General features: G+C 41.1%; 1 protein-coding gene across 6 annotated transcripts in view; it reads right to left on the bottom strand.

Moving 5' to 3' along the window:
• TMEM74 (transmembrane protein 74) overlaps positions 1-1390 on the bottom strand; it is a 42286-nt gene extending 40896 nt beyond the window's left edge. For 2 of the 6 annotated variants that reach the window (XM_063424449.1, XM_063424632.1), the window contains exon 1: positions 517-733. The gene's annotated coding sequence lies outside the window, so the exon portion shown is untranslated. The other 4 variants (XR_010083808.1, XM_063424392.1, XM_063424579.1 and 1 more) reach the window with 4 other exon arrangements.
• Between the last annotated feature and the right edge of the window lie 17815 nt (positions 1391-19205).

Raw genomic sequence — 19205 nt, 5'->3', positions numbered from 1 at the left:
AATCAACCTTTGACACCACTATCCAATTAAGGCAGTAAGTATCCACAGAGCAGGGGATAACCAGAAAAACTGTGTAAAATGTCAGAGAAAAGATATGCCCGTTCTTTTAGAAGCATATAACTCCCATCCCCCCCCTTCCAAATAAAGAATTTTACACTCAGATTCACAGACTAATTAGAAAGAAACACGCAAATCCCATGTAGCTCAATAATCCAGGATCTGTATTCTCCGGTGGAAATCTGATAATCCTATGGGAAAAGCAGTGCTTTCCTACATACGAGCTACCATCCATCTAAGAGCTTTGAAATTATGGCTCAAAGACTGATGACTCAAAGACGGATATTACTTCTCATCTGCAATTAATTCGTTATTACCCCTTTCGCCTGGGCCCCCTCCCCCTCGAGGCCGCCCGGTGTCACGGGGCGAAGCCTGCAGCCCCACGAATGTGTTGCATGCGTAGGAAACACATGTGCGTCTGCAGCACATACGTGACCGCTCACAGCCGCTCTCACTCACGCTCTTCTCGGGACCTCAGCGAGAACCGGCCGCGCTGGGAAAAGCGATTCCCGCGGCGCCGGGAGCGGCTGGATCCACCCGGCACCGAGTGACCCGAGGATAGCGAGCTGAGCGGGCGCACACACGCACAGGCACACACGCATCCCCGGCCGGCAGCAGCCACCGCCTCCTCCGCCGCCGCTCCTCCTCCCGCTGCTCCTCCTCCTGCCCGCGGGGCTCTCACCTGCCCGGCACGGCGCCGGCCCGCGGACACACACACGGACACACGGACACACGGACACACGGACACACGGACACACGGACACACGGACACACTCACCTGCCTCCCGCCCGCCTCCGCCGCGGCCGCGTCCCCGCCCGCGCTGCTCCAGCGAGCCCGGGCAGCCCAGCCCGGCCCGGCCCGGCCCGGCCCAGCCCAGGCGGGCAGTGCCGGGGCGGGCAGTGCCGGGGCGGGCGGGCTCCGCTCGGCACGCCGGGAGCTGTAGTCCGCGGGCGGCGGCGGCCGCGCCGCTGCGGCAGCGCCCGGAGCCGCGCCCGCCCCGCCGCCCCCGGGCTCGGCCGCTGTCCGCGGTCCCCGCACAGTCCCCTCCGAGTCTCCTGGCACGGCTCCGGAGAGGAGCTTCCCTGCAGCCTGATGCGTGGGTCTAGCGCACTCACCACCCGGAGTTGTTTTCCATAGTCATGGGAGCTCACGACTTACTCCAGGGAAAGATAAAAGTCAGATTCTCAAATGATCCCAGAACTGCTGGAGATGAGACATCAAGGGACGTACTCTCCTGCGCACGACTTACTGGAAAATCTCAGGCGCTTGCCCGTGTTGGCAGATTGTCCACGCACTTCCTCTGGCCGGCATAAATGACTGTTTAAAAAAAGACTCTTGCCAAAAAATACATAATAAATGAATGACCATTTCATTTTCAGTATGAACCTTCACTGAGTTCTCTTGCCAGTGCTTTTCCTTTGCCAGTGTTAGTGATAAACTAGAATATGAAAATGAAGTATGGAGTAGTCTGAACTGAAGGTTTATCAGAGCTGAATACTGTGTGTTGTGAAAAGATCAGGCTTTGGGGAGACAAAAAGCAAGCATGGGCGCAGGGACGTTTGTCGTGGAGCTGAAATGAGGATGCACACAGGCTTTAGGAGTGAGCAGCACCTGCCTGCATGGCTGTTGGCAGGAAAGCAGAGGCTCAAGATGGAAAGTGAGCTGGGAAGGAACCAGAGGAGACAAGCACAGACTGTCTGAAGTTGTCGTCCTAACATCAGAGAACAAGGTGATTCTCTGTAAGGACTCTTTGCCAGTTTGGAAGCAATGCATTAAGCAATCAAATCAGTTTTGAAGACATATCCTGCTGAGACCCAAAACACCCAGCACAGAAGATTCAAATATTTGTGGGAATAACTCCCATGAATGTCAAAATTACTTGCCAGGACATGGCAACAGTAGGGCACTTGCAGTGCCCATCACACAGATTGCTCAGTGCTCTGGGCTGCTTTGGATAAAATTTCTGAGCAGCTCCAGGCTGTGTTTCCATTAGAAAAGTGAAGTTTCAATGCATTGAACAGTGTATTATTCTCTCTTTGAAGAAAAATTGTAAGGAGAAAATTTTGGAGATGGAAAAATGGCGCAGGCTGTCCTTGGAGCTTTTTAATAACAGTGCCCTCTTTGAGATAAATATAGAGGAACAAATAAAACCTAATCAAAGAAACAAAAAAGCCTATCTGTAAATTGTTCAAATACTTTCAAGTAAAAGTAAAAACAGAAACAAACTTTCTTTAAGTCTATTGTACATTTCCATTTGGGAATTAGTAGGATAAGAACATACAAATGTTGGGCACTGCAAGCTGCACCTGCTGTATCTCATAGATGAATCTCAATGAAATGACTGACAGGAAAAATATGGTGCTCAACCCTGGCAATGCAGCCTGGAAGAATGCAAACACCTTTCCTTGCCTGGGCACAGCCTACCAAGTCCTTGGGTGGGCATTGTCCTTCTGACAGCTGAGTCAAAGGCAAGAAATTGTCTGTACACAACAAATGGCCATGTTGTCATTCTTTCAAATCCCAGGAGCTACAGCATGCACTCTTGAGCACTTATAAGAGCCTTAGTTACTTGTTATTTAACCACACAAACATCTTGCTGCTCTGCCGCCCACCCTCCTCCCCATTTTGTGCCAGAGTGTGTTGAGTGAGTATATTAATTTGTTGCTGATAATTGCAGTCCCACAAACTATGGAGCAAACAGAGGGAACCACAACTCTGTCAAGCCAAGAGTTGTCTATTCTTTTGTGCCTTCCCATGTGGTGCTGTGTCTCCTTTGCCTGGTACAGTTCACTTGCTCTTAGAGAGAAATCACTGTCTAGACACAATTCATATTCTTAACTTTGGATGCAACGAGTTAACAGCATTTTCTTGTAAGGAATGTGATTGTTGCCAATGCTCTGAGGTGTGGAGGTGGTGAAATGAATGCATAGCAACACATACTCTGCAAACACAAGTACAGCTGGTGAAAAGATTAATCAAGTTAGGGCGGGAGTAAGAACATTTGTCACAGAAAAAAAGTGGCTATATAGAGCTAAGAACCAGAGTGATGGACACACAGTGGGACAGGAATAAAAGACTGGAGTAGACTGTCAGGGTGGATGAGCCTTGTTCTCTCTGCTGCAGCCTACCACATCATACAGCCCTTTCAGATACTGAGGAGGGCTATAGTAGCAACACAGTGATAATATGGAATCTGACAGCAGGCTGGTAAAGGTGTCTCAGTTGAGATACATGCAATTAAATTTAAACCATGCTCTGGAGCATCTTGTAAGCTCTCTTCAAGTTGGCCCAACTATAAATGAGTATGTGGTCTAGATATATATGGGGTTTTTTTCATTCTCAGTAACCTATGGTCACAATAAAACTGGAAGGAGGCTTGTGAGGAACTAAAAATTGTTTCACACTTTCTGTTTGAAGCTTCTCTGAGGCCCTGACCAGACCTGAAGGCTTCAGAGGAGCCAGGCAAAACTGGAACAAGTTTTCCAAATGGTGCATCCCATCATGGTGTGGTAGAGGATGGGTTTTGACATATTCTACTTGCCATCACCAATTCAGGGAATTTTCCAGTGTTATATGGGATCCTCAGTGAAGCATTGCCCCAAACATTTTTATTCTTTTTTCCCCCTTTCTGTCTTATAGAATGTATACAGAGTTCTCCAATGATCTCATTTTCACAGAATCTTCATTTCGTTGCCTCACACAGTCACAGGACCTTAGGTTCCCAGTGGTCCTTGTGCAAGTGTTGCAAGACTGCAGAGCTTCTAAAATAAAGGTGCACTCCATCCAGTGTGGCTCAGAGAAGAATACATTCAGATAAGTCTAGAGAGAATATTGCATAAACTTCACATTTCCACTTGAATAGATCATACTGTTGAGTAAAGGAAATTGGCTAGGGAGCCAATAACATGGGGCTGCAGAAAAATTTAAAACCTATAGAGAAATACATGGACCTGTGCACTGGTCTGTGAAAAATAACAAAGATAATAGATGGAAATGAAGAGGCAAAGCTAAGTTTATATATAAGTGCAAAAGAAAAAAGCAATACAGTTCTTTTTTGGCTTAGAGTATATAAGTATTCTGAGGCTAGCACACAAATAGTTGGACAACTCACTATAAAAATAAAAACCCAGCATTTCTGTGCATTTAAAACACATTACTGTCACAGATCTATTGACTTATAAAGCAAAAGTAGACAGGAAAGCAATTTAATTCTGCTTTGGTTGATTCACTAATGCACATCCATTGTGCATTAATAAAAGACCCAATAAGTAAATAATTTTACAGAGATACAAGAAACCATGGATGTGTGATATGATGTTCCAGCATTTCCACAGGTAGATTAAATCCTTGACAAAGCCCTGTACTTCTCATGTCTGAACACGTGAAATCGCGGTTTGGTTAAGTAGAGCTCCCGAGGGTGAACAAAAAAAGTGAGTCTTGGTCAAGGGATTATCTGGAGGAGCAAAGGGGCTGTTTGCCACTGGGAAGACACAGTAGTTGTAGCCCCCCTCAGGAGCCAGTGGAGGGCAGGTAGGAATGAGTGTCAGGCTGAGGTCTGCTCCCTGCTGCAGCGCCTGTGGAGCCCTTACTGGCCTCTACTCCGGGGGAAAGGTGCCCAGAGCTGCTGTTTCCCACCTGCTGTGCCCACACCAGTGGCTCAAGCTGGCAACCTGACCAACCTCACCGCCACAGGTTTTACTGGTGATCCTGACAGCCTCCCTGCTTTCCCCCTTCAGGAGCTCAGACTCAGCCATTTTCCATTCTGAATCCCCAAGCAGCTGAGCACCCGTGTGTGAGCAGGCCTATCCTTGACTGTACCTTGACTGTTGTAGTGTCCTGCTGACTCACAGCTCGTTCTCAGCTGTCTGGGCTCAGGTTGCACAGCAGGATGAGCCTGAGCTGGCCCTGCTGTGCCCAGAGCAGGCTGCTGAGTGCCAGGTACCTGGATACCACTGGAAGTGCCACAGCTTTGGGCACTGGGGAGGAGGAGACACCCTCTGCCTCCCTGTGTGCCTCCAGAACGCTGAGCACCGAGCTGTGTGGTCTGAAGGAGCCTTGACAGAGCCCAAACTGCTCCTCCTTGCTGTGGGCCTGGGACTGCCAAATGTCCCTGCAGGTGTCAGCCCACTGATGGGGAAATACCAGCGCTGTGCTGTCACCATGCTGTGAGAGCCAAAGTTGCCATTTATTTCCCACAATGGTCATACCTAAGACATAAAGGGCCTGTTTCTCCCTGGGTCAACCCACAAATTGAAGACTACAGCCCTGAACCCTCTGTGGCTGCTGAGTGCAGGTGTCATGCACATGACTGACTCCTGCCATTGCCTTCTTCAGGTGTTTTCCTGGATGGTTACTCTCTTCGCTTTCCTGCACACTTGCATGGAAAGACAGAATCGCCTCTAGTAATCACACATTAGATCTTGGATAGGGAGTCCACCAGTTATTCAGCACAGACAGATCTAAAATACTAATTATAGAATGAAGGAATTTAAAGGGAAAGTGAGATAATAGACTACCCTGGAGGGAAGCCCAGCTGAAAATCAGAGGTTGCTTAGGAGAGAAATAAAGAGATCACCAAGGAGATTTTTAAGCAAGGGATTTAAAGTACAGAGATTAGTGCAGAAATAAAAGGAGACTGCACCATAATATGAGGAAATAGCTTGACCCATAAAGTTGTATCGGGGGGTATTTTACACTGAATCTGGAAATGAAAATTACTCTTAGCTGCTGCAGTACACATAAAACTATGGGTGAAAGAAGAAAGTGAAGGCTGCAGTTTCTGACAAGGCAAGGACACACAGTCTTCAGTAATATAGATATTGCTGGTGACAGAATGAGGTTTTATAGAAATTATCAGGAATAGTACACAGGGATTCTATATTATCAGCATGTGTTAAAGAGTTTCTTCAACAGAAATGTCAAAGATGTGTTCTCATTAGAGAAGTAATGCTGATAATTTATGGAATTTACCTGTATTAAAAATACCAAACGAAAAAAAAAAGTAAAACCTTCTTCTCTTGGTAGTGCTTTATTCCACATACTATAAAGTACATAAAAAAGCTGAAATCAGTATTCCCATTTTAAAGTCAAAGAAGCTGAAACATGGGAAACTTGTGTAATTTGTTACAATCCAAGCAACACAGAAGCAAAATCAAGGCACCAAAATTAAGATGAAAGAATTGGGCCTTGAGCCTTATTCCTCATTCCACCTGTTTTAGCCAACAGCAAAGGGCAAGCAGTGACTTAGGAGGGAACTCAGTTCTTTTTTCATACCCAAGGGGAGAACCACTGGCATGAGGGAAGAGAGACTCTTTTAAGCTCATAAATCACAGCATCAGAGATATGCCAGGAAGGTGTATCAGTGGGCTTTTGAAGCAGAGCTTGGGTCCATGCAGATTGCTGGTAGGGGCATTTGTATCTAAGTTATCAGCCATGGTAGCCCATATTTGAGAAAGGTCAAGGCAGAGCTCTTCTCCTGTTCTCTTCCTCTCTTCCGCAGTCCCTTAAGCTGACCATCATGCTGAATTTATGTGTGGAGAAAAGCCTTGCCCATGTGTCTCGTCCTGGCCCCATCACAGTCACTATAGCATTTTTGCCATTAGCTTTAAACAGGCCAGGATTTCTTACTGTCCTTCCTCATCTCCTAATAATACTGAGGTTCCTTCTAGAACAGTGTCTGCAAGGAGTTGTAAAAAGCCCTGGTGGAATACAACACGTTAAAACCTGAGGTAGATAAACAAAGTGGGAAAATTAAGACTAATCACAATCATACAGGCCCTGACAGATGTGCCAGACTCTTGCAAAGGGCAACATTTCTTCTACAATACTGAAAAACAGTGAACAAAGAGCTACAAAACAAACTGGAGAAGCAATCCTTCTACTGGGCCACGTGAATGAGCTAGACCATCTATCTATGCATTTTCCTCTCTGACATCCAGTGAGTTGATCCTGTTTACTTTCCAAGAGAGTGTGATCAGACTGAAACTGGAAGGAAAAATATTTGATCTTTTTAAACAGTCAAACCTTTAAAGTCCAGCCTTTCCCCTGAATTTTGAGAATGCAACTAGAGGTTTTTAAACAAGACCTCTATTGATGTCAGTGGCAGGCATTGCAGACCAAACAGCCACAGAGCAATAAACATTTAATTCATCAGATATGCTAAAGGCTTTTAACATTCTTTTTCTTGTGATGTAGCCACTGTTCGTATTCCTGAGAAGGTTCTACTTGCTGTCCTCTTTTGGTAGCCTTGGAAGAAGGCTCTCTTAAGGCTGAGCTTAACAGAGGTATCTGGAATCAATAGGGGAAAATAAAACCTGACCTGATGGTTTTGGTTTTATTTTAGTTAGGAGGCATGGAAGGAAATATGATGTCATGCTCTATATTAAACCAGCTCTCTGAAAGCTTTTAATTGCAGTGTGTTTTGAAGCCATATATTCTAATGGTGACAGCACACTGTGTTGGCTCCTTCACAAACAGAAGTCTTAGAGAGTCACATGCTGCTAAAGAAAATGTTTTACACTTTTCTGTTCTTGACACATCAGAGTAAATTGTATCTGGTTACTATGTTATGCATGCAACAGAACTGCAATGATAGCAAAATCTGTGACACGCAGGCAGGACTGCGGGCACAGTATGAAAAAAGGCAGTCGCTTACTTGAGCAGTTGAAGAGCTCCTAATACATTATTTATGGGAAATCAATATTTTTTGTAAGAAATACATACACACGTCTATCTATCCATTCAGGAAAACAAAGATGTCTCTATCCCACTGTTGGTGAAAAGCAGAAAGCAAGACCACAGAGGCCTTAGTTCACATTGGCTAATTACCAAGTCTTCCTCTGGCGGTGCCTGGGGACTGGCCACAGACAGGTTGGGTGTTGCAGGAAGGTTGGCTCTTGAAAAGAGGAAGATCATTTTTAACTTGTGGCAAAGGCCTGGTTCCTGAGCAAACAGGTCTCCACTGCAGAGCTTTGAATGTGCTCTCCATTGCAATGGGATTTATTTCAGTGTGAGACAGGGACACGTAGCTGAGTGTCTGGAGAGAAATCCCTTGGTGTGAAACCTCCTTGAATGGAGTCAGAACAGGAGTGTTGGTGTGGAGGAGCCTAGAAAAGGACTGTAAGGATCCAGGCACTCCTGGGGTAGTCCCTAGGGTTGATCAGGGCAGTGCCTGATCAGGCTGAGCAGGCAGCTTGTGAGTGCAAAGAGATCCCTGCAGATAGATAGCTTCTCCTGGAGAACGGGCATCTGCCAGTGGATGAGCAAGGAAGGAGGATTTGTTCTTACGGTGTGCTAAATGTATTATTGTTTTGTCTTTCCTTGAATAAAGATTTATTTGTTTGTATATTTTCTCAGAGTCCTCATGAGTGGGTAAGTCAGACCTAACAAGGGCATGTGGTTTTCTGGCACTTCTTGGGTGGGGATTAAGCTTGGTTTAATCATTTGCCTCAAGAGATGTCAAATACATTGATGGTACTGGTTTCTGTTCTTATTATCCACCTGGCTGAGAATTATATGTATACACTATATTAAGGTAATAGGAGTTCTGTGGTTAATCTTACTTCTGAGGCATCCGTGCATGCATACACACATAGGTATTCACAAACAGCTATGTGGAGTTTTTCATGGAGAATGGGAGATCTGGAAATGAATTTCCACTCCTTTTACTCCAAGTGACACACTCTCCCCCGCACAAGATTATACATAAAATGAACCATGGAAAGCTATTTTGCCTAGCAGACGGAAATGATGTTTTTTGAGGTGGGTAGCTGCATTTCAAAGCCAGAAATCTGCATGGAAGATATTTGTACAGTGCCATCTGGACAAGTTTTTAATTAATGTGGAAAATGAAAAATTAACAGAGGGACTAACAGTTTCTTCATGTTCAAAGACATAATCCTGCAGGGAAAAAAATACCCATGGTTATACTTCCAAAGGATTAATAAAGAGCTTCTAACTTGGATATATAAAAATTAAATCAGACTAAGAAAAAATATTTTAAACATTTATGATTAGTTTTATTAATTGATTAATTTCATTATTTAGAACATTTCTATTTTCTTTAAGAAAAGATAGCAAGAAAGGATAACAACAAGTAGATGAAGATACAATTGTGTATATTCTGAATGAGGGATTCTTTCCCCCTAATAAAGTAATAACAGTGATAACATTGGAGGAGGAAAGAGGGAGAGAAGTATCACTCTGTTTTGGGGCACATAATAAGAGTTTAGGTATCTATCCATTTACATTTCAATCACATTTTTTGCCACCTGAGCATCATACAGTAATAAAACATGGTAAAACTGGAGACTGAGTTTTCTGCCTGTCTTCTGAAGTTTTGAAATACAAAGTATATGAGGACTGTTTAAATTGCATTGCTTTTCAAATTTTGAGAAATATTGTCACTTTTTAACAACAGATCTGCTTCTTCATCTGATTTTCTGGTGATATTTTTAAACCAGTAGCGTTTAAATCCCTATTTTTGGATGATAGGAGGAATCAAAGGGTACTTGTGACCATGAAAGATTTTATTCAATTTGTCTCAGAACAGATATATCCTTCTATGTCCATATATATCCACATATTCTTCTTGTCTCCTGAAACTTGTTTAATGAGTTCCAGTCTAAGAGGGTGTTTTTATATCCTGGATTAAAATTCAGTGGGTTTGTTCCTTGCTACAAACCTGTCTTGTCCTTTTCCTTCCTCACAATTTTCTGTAACAATTTTATTAATGTTTTAATGACTTTGACAACATTGCAACACACAGTTAAACTGAAATGATGCAATTTTTTTCATGTTAGAGGAGAAACAAGCAACCAGTAGATCTGCAAGTGTGAACCCAAAGGCGGAGGGAACATATGTCTCCCATTGGGAGCAGGAGTTAACTGACTCAACGTGAGTAAAGGATGGTAAGATTTCAGCATGAGGCAACATCTCAACTTAAAGTGAATCACTCTCCAAATTCACTAGAAGTTGGAGCAGAAGGAGAAAAGATTATGACTGGTATTTAGGTTATCATGAAGATACTTTTTTACTCTGCACTAACACCATTCTTGAAAATTATTTAATAAGCACAAGCATCTCTGGCAAAGTCTAAATTTAGGAAATGTGCTTAAAGCACCAAGACAATGAGAGTTCAGGAGAAAAATCTAAATTTGTTTCTAATATTCAAGTTTGAAAATGACATTTTGTTTATTTAGCATGTTAAAACCCATTAAATGTAGTCTATGGATTAGAACAAGGTGTTCTGTGGCCTCCAAAGGTTCCTACCTCCTTGGGCATCTTCAGTCTATGCAGACAGCTAAGACTGTCTTCTGTTTCCTGCTGAAATTTTCTGACTGTATTTTTAACTGTGGATTTTTTCCTGACTTGCTATACTACTCAACCCCAAAAATTATCTGGATCCAGTGGAGTCAGCTTTGGCATTCATCTACTAAGTACAGAGCTAGGACACAGAGTTCTACTTTGAACCAGCTATTTGGGTGGTGGTTGTAACTGGTAAGATCAACACAGTCAACAGAGTTAGAGATGAGATTCATCTGACCAAGTGTAGGCACTTACTTTAGAATTAGGTGAACAGTGCATCTAACTGACTGTGATTGCTGCTCACGTTGCTGTCACACACTGTCATTCTCACTGTAGGCAGATGTGTTTAGATCAATTCCACCATAATTGGGTGGTTATAATTAATTTTCAGGGGATTGTGGTAAAAATCTCATTTTAAAAATGCTGCCTGCCTTCTTGTCAGTAAGGCTCCTCCAACCCCAGGGCTGATCTGGAGTGAGGTGGCTTCAGTTTCTCTCATAGCTTGGTTTCTCTTCCTCATGGCTCACTGGCTTTCCCTGTTGCTCTCTCTGATTCTTCCATGCATCCCTCATATGTTGATTATGACTACAACAGAGAAAAGGGAATGTTCTCACCTCTATGAGCCACCACTACACTATAGATATTTTGATGAACTTAATCTATTTTGAGCCAATATCTGAAGCATTGCTTTGAGTAAGAGACCAAGTCCTCTTGTGAAACCCCACTTGGAGAACTGCATACAGTTCTGGGGTACTCACCATAAGAAGGACATGGAACTCTTGGAGCAAGTCCAGAGGAGGGCCATGAAGCTGATATAGAACACTGGAGCACCTCCCCCATTTAGACAGGCTGAGAAAGTTGGGTCTGTTCAGCCTGGAGAAAAAAAGGTTGTGCAGGGACCTCACAGCACCTTCCAGTATCTGAAGGGGGTTGTAGAGAAGGACTCTTTGTTGGAACTGCAGTGATAGGACAAGGAGTATTGGGTACAAATTGAAGGAGGGGAAATTTAGGTTAGCTATTAGGAGGAAACATTTTACTTTGAGGGTGGTCAGACACCCCTCTGGGAACAAGTTTCCTGGAGATGTTGTGGGTGCCCCAATCCTGTCACTCTTCAAAGGTGGGTTGGATAAGGCATTGAGCAGCCTGGTCTAGTGGGAGGTGTCCCACTGTCTGTGGCAGGGAGTGTTGGGGCTAGATGATCTTCAAGGCCCTTTCCAACCCTTTATTTTATGATTCATTCAATGATTCTGGTGAAATGGGTGTATGGCAGTTTCCCTAGAATCTCGAGTTATGCATAAGAAATAGCAGTTTCACTGTTTTGCAGTAGTGAATAATTTTATCAACCAAGGGCTTGTGTCCTACTCACTTTCTGTTGTTGTACTGTTGTTTGTGGATTCCACAGGGATTTAGTGTAAGGTTTGTGTTCATCATCACCTCATCATCCACATCCCCCTCTAAAAGATGGGTATGTGAAAGAGAGAAATTACCTGACTACTTTGCTCCCTCTCTCTATATATTTATTCATCATCCATATGTGATCCTTATTCTGCAGAGCATAGATACAGCTAATAAGGATGTGATCAATATTCTTACAAAGTCACATGTGACTATAAATTTGCATTATTTGCTGTTGCAGCAAAAATGAGTGAATGGATTTTGTATGCAGGTGTAGAGATGCCATTTTGAAGATGTGAGCATTAAACAATGGAGGTTGCCAATTAGACAAGGTGTTAAAACATTATATATAGTTGCCAGCATATGTATAATCTCACTCTACTTATGTGTTTATAGTGCCTTTTGGATATGAGCCTAGAAATTACATTTGAAACTAAATGTATATTCTTAAAGTAAATTGCACTTCTGTTTAACAATATTTTTTTCTGCTTACAACTTTGGGGTTTTTTTCCCTTAACAAAAATATAAAATTATCACTTTTAATTATGAATAGATATTGATGGGCCAACACCACATAAAACTTACTTACTACCCAGGCCATACTAAAGCTTGATGTGAAATTTTCTATTTGTATGGACAAATGGTGATTTAATCTAGATATATTGAAAACATACAAGCATCTTGCAGATTAAATCAGATGAGAATATGTAAGAAAATGTTTAAAATTATTCTTGGAAAGTATGAATTGTGAAAGTAGTTGTAGATGATCTTGCATCATAAATATTGGTGTACATTTAAACGTGCATTCACTTTTGTGCAGGTGTTGCAAGGATGATTTATGCATTTCTGGAAATGCAAACACTCCATGTTCTTCCAGTCTGGAGGTAATGCCAAATGCCTGCTCATTCCAGGACATGCTGTTTGTATCTTTGGCTGCAGCAAAACAGCAGCTTGATTTAACTTCTGCCTGCAGGGTCCATTCTAACACCAATTACTGGAGAAAATACCCTTACTTCCAGATTTTGATTTTAACTTTGCAAATAATTCTTCATAACTAGAAAGTAGAGGTATGTAGTTACATTGTTCTCTTCTGCTACTCTGTGTAATGTCTATCCATTCTTCATTTAAGAATAAATTCATCTGCTATTGTGGGAAAATGTTGATAAATAAAGGTGATCTTGAGGCCATGATGTTATCTGACTATTGCTTGATGTAGTTGTTCCTAGTCCTTATAAATTGTAGGAATTTATTTCTAAAATTGCAGCCTGGAAAAAACTGCAATATAAAATTAAGCCACTATCTTTGATTTTTTCATTTTAGATGATGCTTCTCTAGAAGCAGGTGATGTAGTTTGGAGGAATAATTGAGGTTTCAGAAAACAACTTTCTGTGGAAACTTACAGAAATATTCATCATATATTTAGGTAGATGGTAAGCTATGATTCTTTCAAGCCTCTTAGATAAAAAGTTATTATATATATATTTTATTATGTTTAATAATAAATCATTTATTTAATGAAGGGCCTCAGGTGTTTTGATGTTGTTAAGAAGAATACATTTTATAAGGGAGGGAAATTGTAATCATTCTCCAGTTAGAGTTCCACTGAGAACTCTAATCAGGTTTTTAGCCTTTGCAGAGAGGCATGCTGAAAATAAAGTGGATCAATACTGAACAGTGAAGAAAGAGAACAGCCATACAGAGATTCAGGGTTGAAATAGCTTCATGGTGATGTTCAAATATCTCTGAAGATGACGTTAAAGGAAAGGAGAGAATGAAGCATTCAGGTACCTAAATACCGACTTCTGGTGTTGGTTTGGCTAGAAAATAGCAGTCATGACAGCAAAACCCAAAGTGTTTGGAACAACAGGTAGGTGTAACACCCTAAAGCATCTAAAATGGCACTAGACATCCATCTGGCAACTGAATCCCACCCAAAGAGCCTTCCTTGATTTGATAAACAATGCCAATGCCAGTTTAGAAAACAGATTTAAGTAGATAAAGGATCACATTTAACCTGGAGATCTCTTCATCAAGGTAAAAACAATTTCTTGAGGTCATGTGTCAAAATAATTATCATTGTCTGAAGAGCTGGAGGATGTTTGGAGGCTCCAAAGCAAAAGATTAATTTAACCAGTGATGCAAGATATCCCTGGGGCCTTGATAGCATCCCCTTTCATTGTGACTGAGTTCCTAAACAGGCTCATATTCTGCTCACAGAGCAAAGATCTCTTTTCTAGAAGAATTCTAAATTATTATAAGACAAGGAGAAAGCAAAACATACTCAGAAATTATTGGACAATTTGGTGGACTGATGCAGTGAAAGATCAAAGCCTGCCTAAGAGAGAGAAATTAATCTAGCTGAAAGTTTGAACAGGTATGACAAGTTCTGCTGCTGCTAGGGTTTTGGTGGGGGTTTTTTTGTTGTTGTTTGTTTTGTTTTGGGGTTTTTTTTAATGAATTTTTTAAATTGTGCTTTTGAATTCTTGTTAGTGGCATTTAGAGCACTCACTGCATATCTGACAGCATGGAATTTTTAAATGGGAACAAATAAACACTACCTTATTTGATGGAGCAAGATGATTTTTCAATAAATGTGAAAAAACAATGTATGTAATCTCACAAAATGTCATACTGGCCTCTTTTCCTAAGGCAAGAAAAAAATTCCTGCAGAATATCCATTTTAACTCTTATCATCTTCTAATAGATGTTAAATCCCAAGTGAAAAAACAATACCTTTTTAACCAAAACAATGCACAACCCTCTGGGACAGCATGTGATGTTGAGGTCAGCAAGAAGCCAGATGTGAAGGTCTCCTTACCTTATCAGTGTTGCAAAAGACTGGGGAAAAATCCCTGTTGGAGAAGATGCACTGGATAGCCAAGAGCACCTTTATTTGATGCAGAGAAATGTCCTTCCCTGGATCTGCATGGCTAAGAGAAGCCCCGTGTGCTTCCAGGAAAACAGAGAAGCCAGTGGATCTTTGGCAGTGGTGTTCCAAAATGTGTGGCTTTGAAAACCTCACTGGGGCTTAGCTGGTAGCACAGAAGTTCACCCAGGGCAAAATTAGAGTTTGCTGACTGGAGACACCTCAGCTGGGCAGATATGAGATGGTGGGAGAAGGGGAGGATGGGAAAAAGGGGAGAAGGAAGCAATTCAAGTGATTGCTGAAGGGATCAATATGATGTAGATGGGATTGGTCTTTTCACCCTTACTGGGACCCTCATGTTTCCCTCATTTCTGTCTTCATTTTACTTTAGACCTGTGTCTGATATCAGTGGCATGTTTCACAAAAGATCATCCTGCTTTGCTTTTCTACTCCTCTAAAAAGGAAGAATTAAATATGAATGCATATTCTAAGGTTATTTGGTCATTCCAATGCCACTACCAATTTAGATGCAGTGCATTGGCTTTTGTAATTTTTATGCGATGCTATTGATGTGTGGATTTCTGGTTGTAATTTACTTAGTATAATGAAGGCAAATCAGGAGAAAAAAGCCCAAACAAACGACTCACAGAAATTAAGATTCCTATTCTAACGTCTGTATTAATATAAATTCAATTTATTTCACTGCAGCCATTGAGTTCTATGCCTCAATGTATATATTTACTGTTTGTTAAACAACCAATGATTCAACCACATTTTGATTTTCATGTGCTTGTCCTCATCCTCATTAAGCCTTTATAATGCCATTTATGCTTATAATATGTAAGGGAATGTTATTCCACTGTAGAAGATATGTCATTACTACCATTTAGTATTGCAATGAGTGGAGTTTTTCCAGTCCAGAAACTTTCATGTTGACATTTTTTTTTCAGGTAACAAATTCATCAGACAGAAGGTAGAATGGAATTTTAAAAAAAGCCAAACCAAACATCTGCTAATGTTGTTATTGCCAGCTTCTAATTCAGCATTGACAAGTGTATGTTTCTCACAGTGGAAGATTTTACTTTTCAGTTACTGAGTGCTCTGAATGAGCTCAGAATGAGAAGCTGAACGTGCATTGTTGACATCCATTCTGAGCAACAGAAATATTAAAATAATAGTACTTCTCCACTCCTAATCCCCAAATCCACCCCATTGCCTGAGCATTGCTCCACTGATAAGCTTGCTGTTGCAAAGTGCAGCAATGATCTTCCTCTCATTCACAGGGTGACTTGCATTTGAAGTTTTTTAAGGATGTTGTCTGTGCTGTGAAGCAATCCCAAAGCATGACAGGAAAATAAGAGGTTGCTTTGACAAAGTGAAGAGATTATTTGGTCTACCTGCTCATTTTTCAATTTCTCAAACACATTTGAGAATTAATAGCCTAGTTTAAAGCTTGCAGCATTTTTTTTTGTTTTTCCATAGAGATTCTGAGAATGGGCTCTGTTCCTAAGACCTCTGTACAATGACACCATAGACTGACTTTCTTCTAATGGTTTGAGGATCCTGAGCCCAGGATCCTGAAGGAACACACAGGAACACAGGAACTCAGGAACACACAGGTTCCAATTCTGTCTCTAAGCCTTTTCCTGCCTGCCTTGTTACTTACTTGAGTATTCAGGTAATGTGTACAGGCAATGAAAATATTGGGAAATGCAGCAAATAAAGATAAATGATGAAAATACTACATTTATTAGTTAATATATTCAGTAAAAATAATAATCAGTTAGCATATTAATTAGTTAAAATTTTACATTTCTTAACTAAATACCATATATATTTTAGTGTTTATTCTAGAAAATACTAAATGCCAGTCCTTACACTGCCAAAGCAGTGGGCAGGCACACCTAGGCAGGACTGACCAGCTTGGAATGGCAGTGGGAGGGTGGAGCTGCACAGTCCAAGAAGGCTCTGTGAGGAGAGCAGGATCCTGCACCATCCCAGGACTGTATCTCCAGGGAAGCCCAGTACCAGACCAATGTCCCCACTGGCACTGCCTGAGACTGGCAAGGGGCTGCAGAGACCTCCACAGTGGCCAGCACCCACTGCAGTAGAGGTGGACTCTCCTCTTGCCTCCAAGCAGAACTGAAATACTACTTTTTCTCAGAGGATGGCATGGCTTCAGTAGTCAGTGTCCAGGGTAAAATGGTAATACAGAACTATTTGGAATAGTTATGTAAGAAGCATTGCCTGCTTCATGTGTTTAATCTATGAAGAAAGTATCTGTGATTTATTTAAGATTCTGGCCTCTTTTTAATTATGTTTACAATTAGTTTGCTTCATTATATATGCACTTATAAATAGATTTCCCCTGAAAAATGTAATGACTTCAAGTGAGTAATAGGTAATTCACTGAAAAAAATGAGTGGTGCCTTAAAAGAATAAATCGGTAATGAAATTCTTCTATTAAAATCAGGTATAGACATGATTTATATGTATTGCCACTGATGCCAAAAGAATATTCTTTTCCTCTCTCCTGAAAACCTTCAGACTCGTGACATGGTGTCCAAATGCAAACTTTACAGTCTTTGCAAAAGGGAATCAGTGATAGTTCCAGCCTTTTTGATATTTCCAGATAAAAATCTTCTTTAAAAAAAAAAAAGAGAAAGAAGTCCATACAGAATCATAGAACAGTTTGAATTGGAAGGAACTTTTAAAAGTAATCGAATTCCAACACCCCTGCAAAGAAATCAAGATCTTAGAATAATCAGCTGAAATTATACATATATATGCAGGTTTCTTCAGGCAAAATCTACAGCTAAGTTAAAGGGTATTTTTGGGATGAGAAACATTTTTATAATAGAAAATTGTGAAATAACACTTGTCTTTTGGTAAAAAAAAAAAAAAAAGAAGACAAAATTGTCACAGCTAAAGTCTATTTTCTGCATCTGGGTAAGTTGTTTATTAATTTCTAAGAGATAGCCTTCAGATGGTTTTAGATTCTTCAGAGAACTTATCTGGTACTTAAACTCTCTCTTAAGGTAAATTTTTGACACCTTTTTTCATCAAGGTTCATACATTCTGACAGAATTTTTTGTCAGAGATAGAAAAAAAAGCCAAGTCAAAACCCAAAACAACCTCCAGCAATTGCTAAAAGTTTACTAAATTGCCTGAGTTACACAGATGTTGTGTGACTGAATTAATTGAACACCACTGAAGTTAAAAACATAGTTTGGCTGAGGAGTTTATTGACAGGATCTTTCTGTGCCACAGAAAACCTTGGAAGTGCTGGAATTGGTTGAATTGCATGAGATACCTTAAACTGAGCACATCTTAGCAGCAGCATTTACTTTCAAAGCTAATTGAGCAGGGGTTACCAAGACGCTTCTATTGGTCTTCAAATTATCTACTTGTCTTATTCAAACTTACTTCACATACTGATTTTCTGGCATGGGCATGTGTGGACCCATCTGCTAGAGTGCCATTGTGATTCTTCACATCATAAGAAGTTGTAGGTGCAGCAGTTGTAGATGAGCAAAGCACCAAGCCCACTTCAATATATGTTCTGGGATAAATGTGCAAAACATGCCTACACAATTCTGTTAGGAACAATGAGCTGCAAATTTTGTCTATGGGCTTCCTGAAAAGGGCCACAGCAGGAGCATTTGGCCTCATACCATAAGTGAACACTTTTATCCTTAGCTGCCTTAGCTACACATTTCTGGTTTGGTGTTTTCACAGAAAAGAAGCAGTTCTCTGAATGCACATAGTTATTTGGGAACTCAGCCCTCTGCACAGCCACTCTCTGTGACAGCTAGAAATAACTGAATTTTCAATGCAGTTTTCAATACAGTCTTTCTTTGTCACTCTGCAGGATCACTTAGAATAGCAAGTTTTGACATTTTTTGTCAAAATCAGAAAATGCCAAAACCTGATTATCACATGTTCAGGATGACTCATGCCCAAATCCATGGCTTCCAGTCCCAGCTCGTGCTGGTTTTGCAGCAGAAACTCCCTTCTCCTTTATTCTCTCTCTCCTGTCCTTCTAAAAAGAAGGCAAATAGTACTATTTTTCCTCTCTTCCTCTCCATCTACCCAATATAAATGACCATTTCACAGATGGACCACATCTGCACCTGATCAATCTTTCACCATCACAAAGATAGGACTTTGAGAATTCTGTATAAAATAGCATAAAGACAAATGAATAAACAAATAAAACTGATTATTTTGAAAAATATGAAAAAATAAGGAGAGGGAAATATAATTCAAATGGCAAGGAGAAGTGTCAATCTGCTAACTAGTTCAGAGATTATTTCATCAAACTCCAAATCTGTATATGAAAACCCATTCTGAAGCAGCTCCTGAAATGGACACTTAAGTAAAAAGGCTCTTCAGGTAATCCCTTCGAGGCAAATTACTTTATAGCTGATTCTAAAGGAAAAGATTGGCATCAGTGCCTGCCAATATGCACCCAGGATGACAATGGGTGTGAAAAACCCTGTGGCAGTGGATGGATCAGGGAAAGAAGTTAATGGATTTTTGCCTAAGCAAAACCCATGTTTGGGTGATAGAGTCCTGTTT

This window comes from Prinia subflava, chromosome 1 (assembly GCF_021018805.1).
Source record: "Prinia subflava isolate CZ2003 ecotype Zambia chromosome 1, Cam_Psub_1.2, whole genome shotgun sequence".
Taxonomy (NCBI): domain Eukaryota; kingdom Metazoa; phylum Chordata; class Aves; order Passeriformes; family Cisticolidae; genus Prinia; species Prinia subflava.
Note: the sequence above shows the minus strand (reverse complement) of the source record. Positions and strands in the feature narration are given on the sequence as shown.